Below are 21,196 nucleotides of genomic sequence, written 5' to 3'. Positions count from 1 at the left end.
GCAGGGTTGTGAGCTGAGGACCCTCCGGCCCTGTTCTCATCTCTGGAAAACAGAAAAACTCCTGGACAGCCAGGGCAGCTTCTCAAGAATAGCTGAGCCTGGCAAATCAGGCTTTTCTGCAGTTCAATTGCATCTGTGCTGTTACAATTGTGACAGCCCTGGGACCATGGGGGAGAATGGACAGGGAGAGAGGGAGGGAGGCCCCTGGGGTGGCAGGAGATGGAGGCTTCTGGAGAGGGAGGAGAGGCCGAGGAGGGAGGCAGGGCTGGTGGCAGTTAGGGATAGGACTCCCCCATGTGCCAGCCTTTGCACTTGCTGCTCCTCTGCCTGAACCCTCCTCCCTATCATCCCCTCTTCCTCAGGTCACAGCTAGGCCTCCCTGATCACCTCCATGTCAGCCTCTGATGACTTTCTGACACGGTACAGGTCAGTTAACTGCAGCTATTCAACCCCGGAGCCCGTGGAAGTGAGTCTGGTGTGTGGACTTTGACACTGGCCCTGCCTTGACTCACTCCCTTGGTGTAATAAGAGTGGCTGTGACCAAGGCCATGGCAGGAGATTGGAGCCAAGGCCCACATCTCCACTTCCCCCAGAAGCCAGGCCTATCACCATGTGGCCACATGGTACCCTCCACACATGCGACTTTGGCCATGGAGGAGATGTTTACATGTGTCATTCAAAGCCAGTTCTGCTGCACCCTGCCATCCCCATGAGAGGTGCACGCAGAGGGTTAGGGGAGCACATGGAGCAGAACTGAGATGCTGCCTGCCAGCAAGGTCCACATCCTGCCAGCTGAGCCTTGGACATGTGAGTGATGCTGACAAATCCAGCAGAGCTGCCTGGATGGCCACCTGAGATGCAGGTGCAACACAAGTTGATTGCAGTTTATATGATGCTGAGAATGTGTGTTTGTTACACAGCATTATTAAGTCAATAGGTGACTGATACACAGGGTATGACAGTGAGGCGCATTTACTTAGACTTTCTACCAATAGCAGGGGTGTTTGCAGGCACTTTGTGCAGGGCTGGACATACTCTAAGATGACAGATATTTGCACAAGTGCTAATCCTGCTCATCTACTGGGGGACTTGCCCCTGTTTCTTGGGAGAGACAGAGTACAGAGTGAGATTTTGAAGGAGAGGATACGGGACTCTTGAAGGGATACAAAGTGACAAATGGCTTCTGACCTGTGACCACTGAGTTGTGTCCTAAGCTTCTACCAGTCCCACATGGTTAAGGATTTCTGAGGCAAGGGAGTGGCATGAGGGTGGCATCCTCCAGGCAAGGGTGAGCCCTGAAATATGCCCACCTGGAACTTACCATGGTAGCCACTACACAAAGGGCAGGTGCTGCTGAGGGCAAACTGCTCCCTCAGGGCTCTGTCAGAAGCCTGCTGTGAGGTGGTGAGGGGCCAGGTTCTGGCCTTGGAAGGTCTTGTTGTGAATCCCAGCTGTGCTTCTGACTGGCAATGTGAGAGTGGACTTGTGCTCTCTGGCCTTTCTGTTCCTTTCCTGTGTGGCAGGACCAAGAGCACCTGCTTGCAGACTCCGCCCCACCTGCACTGCTACCCCAGGTACCAGCTTTGCTCCTCCCAGCTTGCTGGGCTCTCTAGTTCTCCCAGGATGTCTTCAGGAGGTGTTCCTTTTCTATATGGTCCTTTGGGGGATGGCTCCCAGAATGATGCACTCTAAGCATGTAGGTGGGACTCGGGGATCAAATGGGGACATGGGCCTTGGGACATTTCACATTCTCCCATAGTAACAATAGCAATGATGACAGTGCTTACTTGGATCGTCACATCAGCCCTACAAGGGAGCTGCTGCCATTGTCACTCCTAAGTCACAGATGAGGGTTTGGGCCTTATAGAGCAAAGGGTGCATCCAGGCATGCACACTCCTGCATCTGAGAGCGTCTGGCCACCCTTCATAGCAGCATGGCATAAGCTGGGCATATGGCTGCTGCAGGGCTAAGAACAAGACCCACCAAGCCCACCTCACCCAGCGTTCAGAACACAGGCTAAGAAGCTTGGACTCTGTCTCATCTTTCTTTCTTCTAGCTCTTTGCCTCCCTTGAAGCCCTTGGCCTTGATGTTGCTCCAGGAGCAGAGTCATTCCCCCGTGAGGCTGCACCTGCTCAGGGGCCCCAGCTAATGGAGGTGTCACCTTGGAACTTGGCTGTCACCCTAGCAGAGAAAATGGGAGCCCAGTAAATTATACCCTGGCCTTGGACACCCCCTGGAAGTCACGTTCGCCATGTCCACTTCCTTCTCTTCACGCATGTCACTTCTGTCCCCTTTGGGTGAGGGAGAGATGGACATCTTACCCAGCCATAATGGCCACCCACTCCCTGCCCACTGTGGCCTCCTGCATGCTGTGCCCTCTCCCCTCCTATGGCTGCTTTTGTTCCCCAGCCAGATGCCACCTCTGAAGCATGCTGAGATGTCAGATCCCTGCCAGGTGACACTGGGCTGCATCCTGCCCACACCTCCACTGTCTGACCTTCCCTGCCCCAGTCTGCAGCTGTCCTCATCACAGGTCTGCAGGTCACATACCTTCCTGACTGTTCTTCATGCTCAGACTCCTGTCCTCAAAGTTTCTTTTCTCTTTTAGAAACCATTTTTCCTGCCTGGTGTGGACTGGATTGTGTCTTCTGCAAAAGACACAACCTTGGGTACCTGTGATGTGGCCTTGTTTAGAAGCCAAGTCTTCGCAGATGTGAGTGAGATGTAAGTCACAATGAACAGGGTGGGCCTTTGATCCAGTGTGACCGGTGTCCCAGCCAGCACACAGATACTAGGGGAGAGAAAGCCACGGGATGACAGAGGCAGATACTGGACAGATGTCCACATGCGGAGGAGACCCAGGATTGCTGGCATCTGTCTGCCAGCATGGATCTCACATTAACTTAGTATAAACTGGTTTTCCTTATAGACCTGGGAATTGTACAGATGGGGAAACAACCTCAAAGAGGTAAATGGCATGATCAAAATACATGGTGAGTGTTAAATTTTAAAAATTGATTGCAGTAAAAGATACACTCCCATTAACCCTCTCAAGATATATCCCCCATTCACCTCAAACACACTTATTCCATCCTTCTTGCTACTTTCTGAAGCAGTTCTGGAAATCCTCTTTCGTGAGTGTCTTTATGAGATGTAATAACAAATAAAGTGAATATTGCTGCAGAGTGCCATCCACCGGAAAGGCAGGCTCATAAAACATTAGCATGTGTTCTTGTTCACCAGATCAGGCACAGTGTGACCTCTGTCTTTTCTCCAAAGTCAAAATTACCATGAAAAATAAATTCAATTCAGGATACTGAGGTAGTCATAGCCCTCTATATTAGCCATGTTTTTTCTTTGCTGAGACAAAATATCTGACATACACAAGGAGAAGAATTTTATTTGGCTCATGGTCTCAGAGGGTTCAGTTCATGGTTGGCTGGCTCCAAGGCAGAAATGTCATGGTGGAAGAAAGTTGCTCACCTCCTGGCAGACAGGAAGCTGAAGAGACAGGGAAAGAACCAGAGAGGAAGGGGTCAGGGGTCAGATACAGTCCCCAAGGCTATGTTCCCATTCCCCACTCAGGCCCACTCAGAAGTGTACTTCACTACTCTCCTAGGCATGACTCAAGCCAGTCAGGCTGAGAATCAAGATTAACAGCCACAGCCTCTATACATTGTGTACATGCAGTAACCTGGGATTCTCCCCCTACAGATTCAATCAACTGTGGACCAAAAGTATTCAGGAAAAAATTTGCATCTGTACCAAACATGTACAGACTATTTTCCTTGTCATTATTCCCTAAACAATAAGGCATAACAACTATTTACATAGCATTTACATTGCATTAAGTATTGTAAGTAATCTAGAGATGATTTAAAGTATACAAGAGGATACGTGTAGGTCATATGCAAATGCTATGCACGCCATTTTCTAAAAAGGACTGGAACATCTGTGGAACTGGGTCTCTGAGGACTCCTGGAGCCCACCCATGGGCCATAGAGGATGACAGTGTGTAGCAAAGAATTAGACTTTCCAGGGTCAATGAAAGGTGAAGCTAGAGCAGGGCTAGGGGGCAGGGGAATTTTTGCCACTATCTTCCTCTTTGGACATCATCTTTTATTTCATGTTTAACATTTATAAACCAGTAAGTTGAATTGGGCCATCATGAAGAACTATCGTTGTTTTATGTTCTAGTCTAGTCTTTGAAGAAAGCTCATGGAGAATAGTTGGCTTTCTATGTGCTATTTTATTTTCTTGACGTGGGTTCAAAAAAATGTGAGATTGTTCAACTTAATAAAATTGAGAGAGAGAGAGAGGAGAGAGAGGTAGGGAAGGAGAGAGAGAGAGGAAGACAGAGGGAGAGAAAGAGAGCGGAAAAGAGAGAGAGGGCTCTCCTCCGGGAGGTCTAGTAGGATACATATTTACTATCATGAGAAGAGGAAACAAGTAGGACCTCCTCTCCTGCGCCTGTAGACATCACCTCAGAGACTAATAGATATTTACTTAGTCCCATCGGTCTCACTGTGTTTAATATTTATCCATCACAGGGAGCTACCGCACATTAAATGTCAGCCCGCACATTAAATGCTCCAACAGCTCGCCACTATGTGCAGCTGGGATTTTGCCCTCGCACACGGGGGTCCCCGGCAGAGCTGTGCCCTGGTCTCAGCAGTGCTCCAGCTGGCCATTGGCAGGTTCCAATTTCCCCAAGAGGCCTGACACAGGGCCCTCCAGCTGGGTGTTGTGTTGGGGTGTTGGTCACTGCTGGGGACAGTCGGTGGCCCCGGTGGAAGGGCAGAATGGTGGATGCCCTAGCTGTTACATGGCTTGAGTCTGCATGTGACCCCCACAGAGCTTTCTGTACACCCACATCCTCTCTAGATGAGTTGTCACAACTGATGCAGTGCAAGTGCTATGGAAATAGTTGCTGCACTGCAATTGTTTAGGGAATAATGGCAACAAAAAAGTCTGTACATGTTCAACACAGACACGATTTTCTTCCTCTATATTTTTGATCCACAGTTGGTTGAATGTACAGATGTGGGGGTTGAAGATTTAGCTCAGCGACACCACACCTGCCTCACAAGTGCAGGGTCCTGTGTTAGATTCCTGGTACCAAAAACAAAAACAAAAAAGGACGTACAGATGTGGAAGGAGCAGATACAGAGGCTGACGCTGTGTGTTTGTGTATGCGCATGTGCACGTGAGATCTACCTGAGGTGTGAAGGCCTTACTTGGGTGTCAGGCTGCCTGCTCCAGAGACCACACCACCGTGGGGTAGAGCTCAGACACCTACATTTTATCTGAAAACACCCCAAACTTTGAAGTACAGATTCTCCATGACATCTGAGATCCCTCCTGGTCAGTTCCCAGCTCAGCCTTTAAGGTGAAGGGTGTAAGGTTGAGCCAGCCAACTACTGTGGCGACCGGTAAGCTCAGTGGGGATCCTCACCCCGGCACTTGGATTCAGGGGAGGGGACGAACATATGGGATGGCCACCAGGACCCAGATAGAGCAGTCGAGAGGTTCCCAATCACAGCTCCAATCTCTCAGGGCCAGCTTGCTGCAGGTTTCAGCAAGGTCTTTCCACCAGCGTGCAGAGCAGCCACTGATGTCAGAGCAAACCCTTGCGGTCCCTACTGTGCAGGACCCCGGAGGAGTCCCATCAGGTGAGCCCAGGATCTGCGGTCGAATGAGTCACGGGACACTGAAAATGTCCAGGACGTGTTGGATTATAGAACTGAGGAGAGATGAAAAGTAACTGCAACAATTTCCCTTGGAAATGAGGCAAATCGCTGGATAGCGTCCACAGCACTGGGCAACGCTCCCTCCGTGTGAGCTGACCCTTGGCTTCCTAAGCTGCGGCAGGCAGTTCAAGTGTCGAATGCTCAGCACAGGGCCTTTAGATAGAACTGAACGTTACAAAAGTTGCAGTAATTACTATGAGTGTCCAGTGTTTGCTTTTCTTCTTTGATGGCTAATAGAAAGGAGGGAGATGCTAGTCTCAGAGCGGTGATATTTGAAGAGACAGCACCGCAGGCCAGTCTGGGGCCTTATGATCTCTGTGGACCCCCCTCCCACGGATCACACGGAGGGCCCAGAGCATCCCACACTCATTCCGTCCAGTTCCTTCCCTTCAGTAAACGGCATTACAAACAAATGTACATAATTACAAATAAAATGTTCCCAAGCAGTTCGAAATAAAATAAAGTGTAATTACTAATGATATTTAAATGTTGTAGATATTTTATTTTTTAAAAAATCCCCTTAATTTAAAATGAAGTATGACTTTAATTGAAAATATGCATTGAGCTGGGCAAGATGTGGCTGGGCTCTAGGCCAAGGTCTCCTGCTGCCTTGGAGGGAGGATGGGGGCTTCCGGCCCCAGGGCGGGGTCTGCAGGGAGGTGTCGGGGGAGGTGAGCACCTTCCAGACACCCTAATCTTCTCTGGGAACATAAACACATTCTGGGGACATTTTGACAGAGCAAAGGTTATGTCCTGGCTCCACTACTGACACACCAATTGGCCAGGTTCCTCCCTGCACTGCTCCGTGCCTCAGTTTCCTCTTGTGGAAAGCAAAAATGCTGACCCCTCCCTGAGGACAGTTTGATGATTCAAAACTGTGAATAGTTCCATAGTGTGGGCACCACCTCCAATAAAACCACAAATGCTACCAGCTTGCATGTGGCATCGTATCTACTGTAAGCTCTGTGATGACTGGAACCATACTGATACTTTGCTCTTTTGTGACCCAGCATTTAACTGAAAACCTAGTGCATAGTAGATGCTCAACAACTAACCATATCAGTATTGGACTAAGTGGATGACTCATGCCTACATATTAACGTTGGAAGAGGTAATGCAGATCATCCAGGTTAAACCACACTGAAAGGCTGGACACATGCATACGCGGTGATTGAATAGTTTTTGCTTGGTTGCCTCCAAGGATGCAGAGCTCACGAATCCATGCCTATAGCCAATTTTCGTTATTAAGAACTCTTACTCTTGAAGAATCCCTTCATCCTGGTCCCTTCTAAGTTCTGTAAATTGGGCCTCTCTCTGCCCTTTTGGACCACACCGAAGAGAACAGGTGGTGGTTAAATTGTGAGCCTGGGATGGGTGTCACAGTTCAGACCCGAGCCCTGTCACTCAGCCCCTGTGCGATAATGGCTAATTTACTGTGTGACCTTAGGTTGGTGACCTGGCCTCTCTGAGATTCAGGGGTCTCAACTGCAACTGGAGTTCTCTGCTCAAAGGACAACCAAAGCCCACAAATGATCCTAAGAGGGAGCCCGTGGCAGTGGATCCAGTCCACCGAGGGAGCGCTCCCAGGGTGGGGCGGGGCTCCTCATCCCTGGTCCCTGGTTGAGCAGCCCTTGACGGCAGTCCTGGCGGGATGGAGAGCTCCAGGTTCTTGCCCTCGGCGGCCTCTGCCTCACCTCGAAGGCCTGCCAAGTCTGAGAGGAAGCTGTGTCGCCCAGAGCCAGGGAGTTTGAATCACCTCAGAGGAAACAGTTTCCACTTAATGAGACGGCGTCATGTGCCGTTCGAGGAAGGGGGCTGCTTCTCCATAACTGTCTGAGCCTCACTCACACCTCACCTGGACAGCGGCACTGGCCTCTTCCGTCCTCGCCCCGCCGTGCCCTGGGTCCCTCTCAGCCAGGCCCTGCTGCATTTCTTCATCCCTGCCTCCCAGCACCTCTGGCCTCCTCCCACTCCCTCCTTTAGCTGTGGCCTCCTCCTTCCCTCTGCTGGTACCAAGCTCCTCCCCTACACTCCCCCAGGGCCTTTGCATGTGCAATGCCTGCTGCATGGTCTGCTCCCGCTGGTTCCTCACATGGTTTGTTCCTGCAATGTCACAATTCATGGAAGGTGTCCCTGAACCCATCCTATCCAAGCTGCTCCCTCCACATCTGTCACCTCCTGTCTCTCACCTTGCTTGGTATTCTTCTCAGAACTTCCCAGACCCTGAAGCTATATCTTTTTATTGTTTCTTGTTTGCTCTTTTTCCCTGAGTAACTGCTATCACCATCATCATCTCTAGATTGAAGAAGGTTGCAGAGAGAAGATGACCTTGTCATTGAAGCCATCGGCTCTAGTGTAGCATTGCCACATCCTCACTGCGTGTCCTTGGGCAAGTTACCTGGCCTCTCTGAGCCTCAGTTTCTCCATCTATAAAATATAGATAGTTCTTACCTTTTAGGGCTGGATTCAAATTAGTTTTAATGCATCGCAAAGTCTAATACGAAGTAAGAACTTCAGAGATACCAGATATTCTTTATGTTTTTCTCTTCAGTTCCAGGGACTAAGCCCAGGGCCTTCTCATGGAGCAGCTGCATCCTCAGCTTTTTTTAATTTTTTCTTCTGAGTCAGGGTCTTGCTAAGTTTCTCAGTTGCCAAGGCTAGACTGGAACTTGCCATCCTCCTACCTCAGCCTCCCAGAGTGCCGAGCTGACAGATGTGCACTGCCAAGCCTGGCTCGGGCACCCTTCTCACCCCTCCCTTGGGTGGGTGGTTGGCAGTCCTGAGAGCTCAGGCTCCCTCGAAGCCCACTGCTCACCCTGCCAAAGCAGATGCCCGGTAAACCCGGCAGCTGAGTGACAGAACTGCTCCAAAGAACAAACAGATCGTCCCACTGAGCCTCTCAGTACCACTTTGCTCAAGGGACACAGGAGTTTATAAGGATGGAAAAGGGGAAACTTCGAGATGTAATACCTCGGAACTGATTGCCACGGTCACATAACTGGCACCACCATTAGGTTTTAGAGAATCCACTTCTTTTTTGCTTGATGTTGGTAAAGCAGGGATGCCATTTCTTTGTCTGATAATTAAAGTACTACATTACTGCTGTGAAATGGTTAGTTACCGCAGAATGTATAACAAAGCAGGAAACAACAATGTCTTACCACTTAGAAATGCCCAGACGTCATTTTTTCTAAGTCATTTTCCCACACACTCAAAAAAAAGCAAACATTAGTAAGTTCACATTGCATACAGATTTTCATATACTAATGATTTGATTTTGCCTTTTCCTTCCATCCTGAGAATTTTCTCACATAATTAAAAACATCTTTTCCCTGTCATATTCAGTCATAATGTTTCTATGTAGCTGTATCAAGATCCTCTGTTGTCCCTTTTGGAGGGCTGCCCCCCAACTTTTATTATTGTAAGCAAAACCACAGTGAACACCTGTGTCCTGTGTCACCCCTGTATCCTGATATGTTTCTAGGCCAGATCTGATCAGCAAAATGATTAGATCAAAGAACTCCAAAATGTTTAAGACATTTGCTCAATTATTTTTGCTATCAGATGTGCTGTAGACAACATTACATCCTCTTGTTTATTCATTTAACATATAATTAAACATTTAATATGCTCAAGGCAATTTTTACCTTCAAGGAGTAAAATGAAGTCTCCATTGACTCATCCATTGATTGATGGGTTGATGTATCCTCCATCATCCATCCATCCATTCATCCATCCATCCACCTATCCAACTGTCCATCCATTGCTCCATCTGTATCACCCCCTTCTCCATTGCTATAACAAAAATACCAAAAATTTACAATGCAGAAAGGTGTATTAGCTCACGGTCTGGGGCTGAAAAGCCAACCAGCATGGTTCAGGTCCTGGTGAGGCTCCTCCCCTGGCTGTGTGAGTCAGAGCAGGGGGCATCGAAGGGGCAGGGATCCATAGCATGGTGACATGGGAAGGCAGAGAATAACTGGGAAGGGCTTTTCTGTAGCAGCCTCTCAGAAGAGCTAAGTAGGGTCCCATGAGAGCTACCTTAATCCTTCTGGAGGGTGATGCCTCAGTGACCTGGTCACCTTGCCTGGGGCCCAACCTCTTAATGTTCCTTTGACTGCTCACATGGCCACACTGGGAACCAAGTCTCTAGCACACAGCCCATTAGAGGCCACGTGACCCATACCTGCACCATAGCAGCAGCTAACCAGCCAGCCATCTGTTCTTCCTTCCATCCACCTATCTGCTGTGTTTTCTGTTCAAAAGGTGACTGGACTTACATACATAGAACTCACATGCATGAAAGCATAGATGTGGACCCTGTCAACGTTCCACATATGACTTGCTAGACCTTTACATGGGACACACCCAGCCCAAGGCTTAGAACATGTCCAACACCTCAGAAGGAACCCTCTGTCCCCGCAATTGACTTCCGGAGGTGACATTCTCCTGGCTTCCTGTGCACATCCAGGTGCTGGTGAGACCACGCTGGGAGGAAGCAGTGTGGATAGCTCTGTATCATGGGTGGGACATCACATCATTGCGTGGAGACTCAGTTTCCCTCCCTGGCTCCCCTCCCCTCCCTCCTTCTCTCCTGCTGCTTTCCATCCTTCCCTGCCCCCTCTTCTCTGCTGTGGCCCATCTATTCCATGTCCCACCCTATGCCTGGCTGCTGCCACACTGAACTCGGGAGGTTCATGACCTTGAGGGGACTTTCAGGGACAGAGGTCTTCAGGTCCTGGAGGTGAGTGTGGTCGTTAAGAGGCTGCCACACACAGGGGCCTCAGGCAGGGAGATGGAGTCTGCTCCCTCACGTCTGTCTGTCCGTCTGCCCACCCCGAGTGCAGGGTGGGCCCCAGAGCCTGCTGCCCTCTTCCCAGCCCCAGATTTCCCTCCCTCAGCCCTGCAGGAGCAGCTACTCTCTCTCCCTCCACCAACAGCCAACTGCCTCCCCGCCGGGCGCCAAGCAGCTTCTGAGAAAGGGAAAACACAGCCAAGCGTTGGGAGCCGGGCGCGGGCAGCTCACACAGGCAGCTCACACTCTAGGCTGCCGTGCGGGGCAGAAGATTGCACCTCCCTTGGCAGGGATCCCCGAGGTCTGCCGTGGGGCTGCACGGCCCAGCGCCCTGCCTTTTGCCTCCCCGAAAGGAGGCCAGCCTGAGCTAAGTCCCTTGCGCTCCTGAAAAAACACACTGCATGTGCAGTCAGAAGACTTAGATTTGAGTGGGCTGTGTAGCTCAAGGGAAGAGCCTGCCCCTCTCTGGTCTTCTGTTTTGCTAAGCCCAAAACAAAGACATTTGACTAGTTCCCTGCGGTGTGTTCTAAATATGGCAACCAATTTTTATTCATCTGTAGGTCTTTCTGTCAAAGGGTCATTAGTTATGAGTCCCAAATACAGATTATTTTTCTTTGTAAACTTCATCTTTTGCCAGCAGAGAGCTCCCAGTTGCTCCGGGTGTCCCATAAGGTCAGCACAGGAGCTTCCAGCGCCCCCGCAGGCCACGGTGTGTTGGAGGCTCTGCGGGTCACCTCCTGCCTGGCCACCCAGCTCCCCTCACGTGTTTTTCCCGGCCTCCTCTTCTCCTCCCTTTTCTTCAGGGCTGCTGTGGGCTCTCTGCTCTCCCTCCCTCTGCTCTTCTGTGCTGATAGACAGCAAGTCCTCCCTGAGTCCCTCTGTGACTGCACCGGAGACAGCCTCTGGAGGTACTGCGGCTGCAGGGAGGGCACAGGTAGGCTCTGCTCTCCTCGGACTGCTGTCCTGCTAGAAGAGAAGTCAGCTGCCTCTCTCCCTCCCAGCCCGTAAGGATGCGCAGGCTGAGAGGACAGCCCAAGGCGGCCAGGGGGCCAGGCCTCCACGAGGGCCCCGAAGGCCTCTGCTCGGGGAGTGTCCACTGCTCTCAGGGGTCTATCCTGCTCCTGGGCCTCCATGTCCTAGGTGTTACCTCTGATGCTGCAGGCTCCCTGACCATGGGGTGGCTGGGTCTGCAGGGCTGAGATGCACACGAGCCGAGCCCAGCCCATCCATGGCAGTTAGCGCTCAGAAGCCCCCACTCATGGCATTCGAGGGCTTGTCGGCCCCCAGGGCCAGTCCCAGAGTTCCCCACAGGCAGTGTTAGGGAGCCAGATGCCTTGGCCTGTGTCCTGGCTCCGACCCTTCCCAGCCTGTGCCCTCTGCTCCTGCCAGAAGGGTGATTTCATTCACCCCATGGGGCACTGAGAGGATCCTGGGAGCTAAGGGAACCTTCGGGCAGGGGAGTCCCGGGGGAGTGGTAATTGCTGCTGTCACCCCCATTTTACAAATGGAGAAAGGGGGCCCAGCTCCAATCTAATCATGCAGTCACAATCCACACTGGGTCCCTAGATTCCAACCTCCTAGAATGCCACCTCCTTTTGTTTTTATTTTTATTTTTTTGCAGTACTGTGGGTTGAGTCTAGGGCCTCACGCCTGCTAGGCAAACACTGCACTGCTGAGCTATACTTTAGTGTTTAAATTTTTTTTTTTGAGGCAAGGTCTTTCTAAGTTGCCCAGGCTGGCTTTGAACTGGTGAGCCTTCTGCCTCAGCCTCCCGAGTAGCTGAAACTACAGCCATGTGCCATCACACCTGGCAACACCTGCCTCCTTTCATTTGCAGTCTTCTAACTCTTCATCCAACAAGATGTTTTCATCTTCCCAGTGTCCCTAGCACCTGCACCATGACATCCAAATCTTCCTGGGGCTCTCAGACTCCACCAAGACCAGATGCGGGTACCTATGCTGCAGACTCCCCTCCTCCCCTTCTATGTGATGCTCCCCTGCATCTGACAATGACAGTTCCAGAACCTAACACCTCTTGCCGGCCTCCATGTCCTTGGCTTCTCTCTGCTTTGTATCCCCCAAGGCCAATTTCAGACATCACCGCCTCCAGGAAGCCTTCCTGGTTTTCCCTTCAGTGTTTGCCACCTTTGCACTTATTCCACAGCAGCCCTATCCACAATGTCCTGTGCAGGTCTTCTTGCCATTTGTGCCCCTGAAGGTACAGGGGTGTCCGAGGGCATAACAGCACTCAAATATTGATTGCACGGAAGCGGGCTGTTGCCATGGTGTCACATCCTAAACTCCCGGGAGCATCCTTTTATTTCACTATTATGTCTCTTTCAGCCTTTCTTATCAGTGTCTTTTGAAAAGCCAAATCACCTAATTTTCATTAGACCAATATATTGTTCTTTTCATTTATATAGTTCATACAGTTTTCACCTCTTCCTGTCTTAAGAAATTTTTTGCCAAACTCAAGGTCACTAAGAAGTTCCTCCTGTGTTTTCTTCTAGATTCATATTTCTTTCTTTCTTTTCTTTTCTTTTTTTTGGTTTTTTTGAGGCAGAGTCTCACCATGTATTCCAGGCTGGCCTCGAACTTATAGGGATCCTCCTGCCTCTGCCTCTTGAGTGTTGGAATTACAGGCATGCACTACCACGCCTGGCTAGATTCATATTTCCTGGAGTCAGGCACAGCTGTCTGTGGTGTTTGTCTCCGTGTCTGTAGTTCTCAGCACTGGGCCTGATATGTAAGCCAATCAGTGAACAAATGGCTGGGTGGGTGGACAGTGGGTGAACTTACACCCATCTGCCTCCCTCTCTCTCCAAACTGAATCCATGAGCCTGGAGTGAGGGAGGGGAGCAGGGATGGGTAGAAGCAAAAACAAAAACAAAACAAAGTGCCCCAAACCATTCGTTCTCATAAAAATTTAGCTGAGACCCATCTTGATATTTTAAAAGTGATCCAAATTTTGTATTACACAAAATCCTGTATAGAAAAGAACTAACCCTAAAAAACAAGGCCTGAAAATGAGACTCTATTAAAACTTTAAAACATTTCTTCCTCGGTGGAAAGGCAAGCCTCAGAGTGGGAAAAATATTTGCCCTACATACAACTGACAAAGATTTGTATCTACAGTAAGGAAAAACAAAACAAAACAAACTAACTAACAAAAATAAAGGACCCAAAAGAAAATGTGTAAAAACGTATGACTAAGTGCTTCCCTGAAGAGGGCAGACAGATTGTCAGTGAGCACACAAGAAAGTGTGCAATCTCATGCATCTCCAGGAAAATGCTAGTCACAGCACAATGAAACCCCACTCCCATCCACCAGGGTGGCTTAGACTCCAAAACTGATAATACCAAGTGTTGGCGAAGACACAGGGCAACCAAAACTTCTAGGCTGATAGTAGGAATACAAAATGGGACAGTCACTTTGGAGAGCGGTTGGTCTATGTCTCCTAAAGCTTAGCTGCACCCACCCTACAGTCCAGTGGCTCTACTCCTAGCCACAGGCCTTGGAGAAATGTCTACCTGTTCCCCAAGAACGTAGGACAGCATTCGCAGGGGTGTGTGTGTCAGTCTCCAAACTACAAACTACCCAAATGTCCTCTAGGGTGTATGTGCAAATTGTGGCATGTTTGCACAGTTGAGTATCATCTAGAAATGCAAATGAGCTAGGTGCGGTGGTGCATGCCTGTAATCCCAGCTATTCAGGAGGCTGAAGCAGGAAGATTGCACTTTTGAGCCCAACCTGGACACTGTCTCAAATAAAAAACTAAAAAGGGCTGAGGGATATAGCTCAGTGATAAATATCCCCTGGGTTCAATCCCCAGTACTAAATAAATAAATAAACAACTTCAACATGCAACAACACAAATAAATGTCACAAAACAAGATTGAGCAAAAGAAGCCAGACTCAAAAGAGAACACACTGTGCAGTGTGATTACATTTACATGAAGTTAAACCGGGAAAAGCCAGCAGCCCAGGAAGATGGGAGTCAGGAGGGGGCTGATCCAGGTGTTGAAAGGAGGAGGGCGAAAGTGCGGTTCCCAGGGTGCCCAGCACTTGTACTGATTCTCGAGGTGCTGGGTCCTCTGGGTGTCCACTTTCCAGGAAGTCATCAAGCTGCTTATGCATAAGGCAGCCACTTCTCAGGATATATGTCCCACATCAAAAAGAATTTATTTAAAAAACATTGCTCCGGCAGGCAAGTCAGACTCAGGGTGATTTCCCCACCTGGAGCCCTGGGCTTTGGGGCCCGCTGGGCCGCAGGGGCTTTGCCTCCTCTTGTTGTTGCTCAGACTACACTAGGGAAGAAATCTTTTTTCTCTTCTTATTCTTTCCTCTCTCATGGCCTGGAGCTATTGTACATATGCAAATGCGGCGATGTCAGCTATTGAGGCAAACTCAGCTATTTATAGCTGAGCCTTCTACACTTATCACAGCCCTGCAGACTTAGAAAGCTGAACCCCGAGCGTGCGCACGCGCAGGCGCGCGCGCGCGCACACACACACACACACACACACACACAGAGTGCTGGGCACGCACGCGAGCACACACACGCACACTACAGAGTATATTTTTTTCCCCAGGATATAAATTTCCCATCCCCTTGCAGCCTGGGCCGTCGTATGCAACATTGATTGTCTGTTATATTACATTTATTAAGAAGTGATAACTTGTAATAATTGGATGTTAAATTAAAGAACTCTCTCCTAGTTATTGCCGTCTCAATTATAACTGTCGTTGGCTGGCAGTTATAATGATATATGAGGGTTGTATTTTATGCAGCCGACCATGACCTGGTGAGTAATATTCCCCCAGCTATGGGGGTATTCATGCTCTCCTTCGCGTCTAATGCCTTGCTTGGGTGCTGATTGGAATATTAAGTTTCTGCAAGATTGCAGGGCTGAAATCCACCCAGAGAGCCGAGACTCTGCTGCTGAGAGAGAGCCCCCTCTGGCAATTCCCGCCCCCTCCCGCTCCTCCTGCTTGGGACATGTCCAACTCGTTCTGGCTTTGTTTTATGGTTATAGGAATCAGGTTTATTTGGTGAGTTATAAAGTCGTAAAACGTGGGTGAGAGTGTGCTAGTGGCTTCCTTTAAGATGAACCTTCTGCAATTAGCTCTGGGGTCCAAATGTCAGTGAATGGGGGGCAGCCAGGGGTGGGAAGCCAGGGCTGGCTGGCCTGGATGGATTCAGAAGAACCTGGTGAAAGGTTTGTCTGTGTTTCTGCGGCCATGTCTGGGAGGCGGAGCAGGCGGCCCTAAGGTCCCAGTGCAGAGGTCAGAGGAGTTGGAAGGCTCTAAGTAGTGTCTCTTGGCCAAGGCATGAAGATTGGGGCCATCAGTGTCCTGGGGCCGCATGAACAAAACCTCAAAGACTGAGTGGCTAAAGAGGACAGCGCCGAATTCTCCCACGGTCAGGAGGCCCGGAGTCTGAAATCAAGGTGTTGAGGGACCACGTTCCCTCTGGCAGTCTGAAGAGGAGGAAGGACCCTTCCTGGCCTCTTCCAGCCTCTGGTGGCCTCGTGTGTCCCTTGGCTGGTGGCCATATCAATGTCACTCTGGCTTCTGTTCCCATCTCCCTACGCTGGTCTCTTTCCTCCGTGTCTGTGTCCAGATTTTCCTCCTATTACAGGATGACGGCCTTTTGATTTAGGGCTCACCCTCTTCCAGCCTGACCTCACTTTAACAAATTCCATCTGCAAAGTCCTCATTTCCAAATAAGGTCATATTCTCGGGGGTTGGCACTTAACATATCTTTTGGGGAGATGTAATTAAACCCATAATGCACTCCAGTTTTATGGGTGAGGAAACTGAGTACTGGGGACCTGGAGGTAGGGTCCAAGTTCACACAGTAAGTGGGGAACTGGAGTCCTTTGAAGCCTCCCTCTTTACCTCTTGTCTGTCTCCTGGTGCCTGGGCCTGCGGCAGGGCCTGGAACAAAGAGGGGTGTCAGGCCCCTCACAAAGGCTGCTCTGGGTCTCACAAAAGGCCCCTTGGCATCTTTCCAAGGTGAGACGCCCAGTGCTTCATCATTGCTTGAATCACAGGAGCCAGTCACTCAACAGATGTTTACTGGGTATCCTCACCCCAAACAAATCAAAGATCCCTGCCTCAAAGGGATCAAGTTCTGTGAAGAGACAGAAAGCAGGAATGGGGGCTGGGGAGCGTTAGCATGTAGAGTGGGGTGCCAGACAAGCCCTCCCTGAGATGATGGCAGAGAAGCCTGGAAAAGGTGACAGAGTGGTTTGTGGGGGAAGAGCACCCTGGGCTGAAGGATCACAGCCCGTGCAAAGGCCCTGAGAGCACTGTGCCAGTAAGGCTGCTTTGGCTTGGCGGGAGCTGAGATGCACAGGGGAGGAGGGGTCTCCAGCTGAGGAACAGTGTGGCTGCACATACACTTCATCTCTTGGAAAACACTGATGCTTTGGTGCAGAGATCTGGGGGAAGTCCAGAGGCGGTTGCAATAGCCTCAGTGGGCTGAACCTGGGTGGTAGCCACATGGTGGTACCAAGTGTTTGGACTCGGAACCACGGGACTCAACAGGTGTGGAGTGGAGCAGAGTAGAAGGCAAGGGGCCCAGGACACTGCCCGGCTCTGTTCCCCAGCAAGTACAAGATTGGCACTGCTCAGCCCTGAAATGGGCCCCGTGGTGCAGGGGGCATTCGAGGGGCACAGGTGGGGATCAGGGCTTCCTTTTTGATGGTGTTCCGTTTGGGTGACAGTTGGACACCAAGGTGGAGGTGAGGAGGAGCAGGTGGGTGGGGAGGTTGGGGTTGAGGAGAGATGCAGGCTGCAGGCAGACAGGGCATTAAAGGCATAGTCAGTGGTAGGGACCAGAGTGGGGCAGGGGCTGCTGCAAAGCAGCCATGCTTCCCACTCACCCTTCCAGAAAGTGGCCGGGGTCTGCTTCCCAAGGACCCAGGGGCAGGACAGGCCATGGCCCTGGGGAATCTGCTGGGGGCCAGAGGAGGGGAGCAGCTAAGGACTGTGTCTCCTCAGTCTCTGCCCTTACCAGGTGAGATCTGCCTCCCCATCCTTGTGCCATCTGCCCCTGAATGTGACTTTCCTGCAACTGGGAATGGAGTCTCTCACTTGGTGGGGAACCTGAGGGTGGTCACAGGGAGGTGAAGTGACCGAGTAGACACCAGCAGCAGGCACCTTGGCCACTGCCAGAGGCTCTTCCACTCCCCAGTCTGATGTCGTCACTGAAAGCAAGCCTTGGCTTAGGACATTGCTTTGCTAAATATTCCCCTGTGCAGGGCCTCAGAGAGTTTCTTTGAGTTTCCTTTACAGACTGGGGCACTGAGGCTTGGCAGCCTTAAGTTACTCAGCCAGAACCACACGGGTAGGAGGTGGTGGAACGGGGACTGACTTGGGATGGGCTGGGCTGACCTCCAGGCTGACCTGTCTCCCCACCTGGCTGCACTCACACGCTGTTCCTCCTGTCGGGGACATCGTCCCTCCTCCCTGCCCTTCCCCACCTCCCACTTGCTCACCTAGCCCTCCCAGCTCCTTCCTTAGCTGCTGGAGAACCCCTCTCTGGCCCGGCTCCCTCAGGGGCTCCTTCTGGTCCCTGTGTCCTCCTCGGAGTCCAGCCAGAATTGGAAAGAAGCAATGATGGTGTCTGTGTCAGTCCATGGACTGCACTCAAAGCTCTAGGAGTTGGGGACCACGTCTCATTTCCTCCAGCTGTGTCCCCACACCCTAGCACTATGGCCCATGCCCAGAGGTGCTCAGAATATGTGCTTCTGATTTGGGAAAGAAAACATTCCCCGTGTGTGTGGTGACCTTTGGTCAATTAGCTCTTGCAGGATGGGGCCAGCTGTCCCTTGTCCTTCAAGGTCAGTGCTTTTTAAGCATATTTTTAGGAAAAATGAAGGGAGCAGAAGGACTTTGACAAGACTCTGTTCTCACCCCATTCAGGTCTCTGCTCAGTTACTGCCCTGACCCCGACCGGCCACCCCCAACACACACGGCCAGGTCATTCTCGGTCCTCTATCTCATTTTATTTCCTCTCAGCTTTTACAGTAATGAGTAGGCATGAGATGCTTCTAGATATTTCCTTCCCTTCTCCTACCACTGGATCAGCAGCCCCACCTGGGCCAGGACTTGTCTGTCCGTCATTCTGGCTACCCCGTGGTCCCACTGGGAAAGGGGCTCCTGTACCCCCACATTCCCCTGTGAAATCCTGACAGCTGTCTCCAGGGCTTCCATTCCCTATTCTGCAGATGAGTAAACTGAGGCTCAGAAGCACCAGGAGATATATGCAGATCTGGGATGGAAGTCGAGCCAGGATGTCCACCTCCCCACACCCACGGCCTTCTCTAGTGACCAGACCAGCCAGCCCACACCAGGCGTGCCCAAGGTGGGGACACTGTTGTTGGCTGACCAGATGTCCCCTGCCAGCATTTCCGGTGGACGTTTCTGTTTTGTGTCTTCCGAAGAGTGGACAGGGGCCACTGCTGTCTAGTAAGGACACTTCTTAGAAATATCTGTTTTCTTTCTTGCTCTTCTGTAAACAGAGCATCCATTCTCTCTCATTCTCTTGCTTTTTTATTTTTTTTAAGAATTAATTGCCCTTTTTATGGCTTTGGTGTGTTTGTACTTGCGAGCACCCTGGCACCCTTAATCACAACAACAACATTCTCTGTGAACGGAGAAAATTTGAACAGTCATTAAGCACCAGCGAATGTGGAGCGTATTAATGGGCAAACAGTAGGTCGGGGGAGAAGAAAATGTTTTTCTCTTGCAAAGCACATACGAAAAGTTGATCCAAACCAACGTGCTGCCATAAATCTGTTAATTTTGGCAAATCACTGGGAGTTAACAGGGCGGCTAGAGAGAGCAAGGCAAAAGGGCTGTCCGGAAACTGCCCCCCCACTTCAGAAGGGAGAGCTGCAGGCACAGGGAGCCAGGCTCCTCTCGGCCTGAAACTGCCTGCTCCTGGCTGGGCTCCTCCAGCCTGGAAGCCAGGGTCTGCTGTGTCCTTGGGCAGCCTGGGCCCCGCCGGATCCCTCATAGACTCCGGCCTGGCTGGAGGAGGCTGGGCTGAGCGCTCTGAAGTCTCCACAGCTTCTGTGGTTCTTTCCCATCCCACTTGTGTCTGGTTCTCCCAGGTCCTGGCTTGGACTGTGGCCTCTCGCCGCAGCCCCTAGCCCAGCCCGCCTGGCTTTTGTTCTGTTTCCTTTGGCTCAGACCTTGGATTGCTGTATCTGTTCTGTGGCTGAATTGTATTCAGGGCAGGGGGAGGGGAACAATTGCAGGCTGTGCATGTGTGTGCATGTGTGCAAATGAGGATGTGTGTGTGTGTTGTGCATGTTTGTGTGCAGGTATGCATGCATGCATGGGCTTGTGTGGGTGCAAGAAAATGTGTGTCCACATGAGTATGTATGCACATGAATGTGTGTGTGCAAAGGTCACACTAAGGAGGGGAGGGTGTGCACTCGCATGGAATATGCATGTATGTGATTAGGTTTGTGCCTGGGTCTGTTCGTGTGCATGTATGTGTGTGGGGGCTGTGAGTAGGCGGGTTTGTATGTATGGGTGTCTGAGTGTACATGCAGTCTGCGTGAGTGTGCGTCTGTGTTCGTGTATGAGTGTGAGTGCGTTTGCATATGTGCATGGATGGGGGGTGTGTGTGTGTTTGTCCTTGAGGGTGTGCCTGTGCTGCAGGCCCTGGAGTGCGAAGGGGTGTAAGGAGTTGCGAGTGTCACCCCAGGCTTCCCATCACAAAGAGCGTTTCCTTCCCGGTGGGCGGGTGGGCGGATACACAGGCCAGCCTGGAAGGCTCTTGCTTTCCCCTCTCCCTTCCCCTCTCTCCACCTCTTCTCTGCCCTCCGGCCAGCCCCTCCCTCTGCCTCAGTGTTTTCTTTCTGCATTGCTCTTTTTCTCGTCTTAGATTGCTCTCTCTTGCTTTCGGGCTTCAAAGCATCTTCTCCATTTTTTCTTCCATCTCTCATTTATATTTCTGGCTCTCCTCATCCTTCTTCTCTCCAACCCCCTCTGCCTCTCTCCCTCTTTCTTCCTCTCCTCCTTGGCTCCTGCGTGTGTGCCTGTGTGCACGTGAGCACACACACACACACACACACATTTGTCCTGGGGAGCCGGGGTTGTTACACCAGACTCTCCTCAGCAAGGACTTAGGGGAAATCAAACCTACCTTTTCACCCTTCCTCCAAGCCGGGCTTCTTTTGCAGGCTCCCAGGAGCACAGAGGTGACAGCAGGGTGCAGAACACCAGGTCCCCTTCCAGCCACTCTTCTCTCCTCTGTCCTGGTGGTGCCCCTGCCTCTTCCTCCTCCGAGCTGACCCACCTCCTTCCCACAGTTCGTCCCTTCTGAGCACTTTGCCCCGGCTGCCTGCGATGGAAGCCAGGAGAACCAGGTGCCTGGGCCATGTGCTGCGGCCCTGGGTAGGTTAATATATTTACTGGCAATGCAGCCCCAGCCACGCTGGAGGACTGGACTGCCTTGGTTAACCATTTATTACAGAGGCGGCTATTTCCAATGTGTTCCACATGATTATTCGCCAAAGCTGCAATTTGGCACTTGTTCTGGGCTTGAAGGAATCGCTTCCCCAGAGGTGACCCTCGGCGGGAGATTGCATGTCACCGCGTGAGGAATGGCCGTGGCGGCCGTGAT

At 51.0% G+C, this 21,196-nt stretch overlaps 1 long non-coding RNA gene across 1 annotated transcript; it reads right to left on the bottom strand.

The window, feature by feature from the left end:
• Positions 1–3,384: 3,384 nt before the first annotated feature.
• Positions 3,385–20,977, bottom strand: LOC101718874 (uncharacterized). Its single transcript, XR_001183385.3, has 3 exons — positions 20,717–20,977; positions 9,400–9,547; positions 3,385–3,503 (listed from the first exon to the last, which is right to left on the bottom strand). It is a non-coding gene; the product is annotated as an uncharacterized LOC101718874 (long non-coding RNA).
• Between the last annotated feature and the right edge of the window lie 219 nt (positions 20,978–21,196).

This window comes from Heterocephalus glaber, unplaced genomic scaffold (genome assembly GCF_053883595.1).
Source record: "Heterocephalus glaber isolate CG9 unplaced genomic scaffold, H.glaber_assembly_v1.0 deba00001687, whole genome shotgun sequence".
NCBI lineage: Eukaryota > Metazoa > Chordata > Mammalia > Rodentia > Bathyergidae > Heterocephalus > Heterocephalus glaber.
This window is presented reverse-complemented; position numbering and strand designations above follow the sequence as displayed.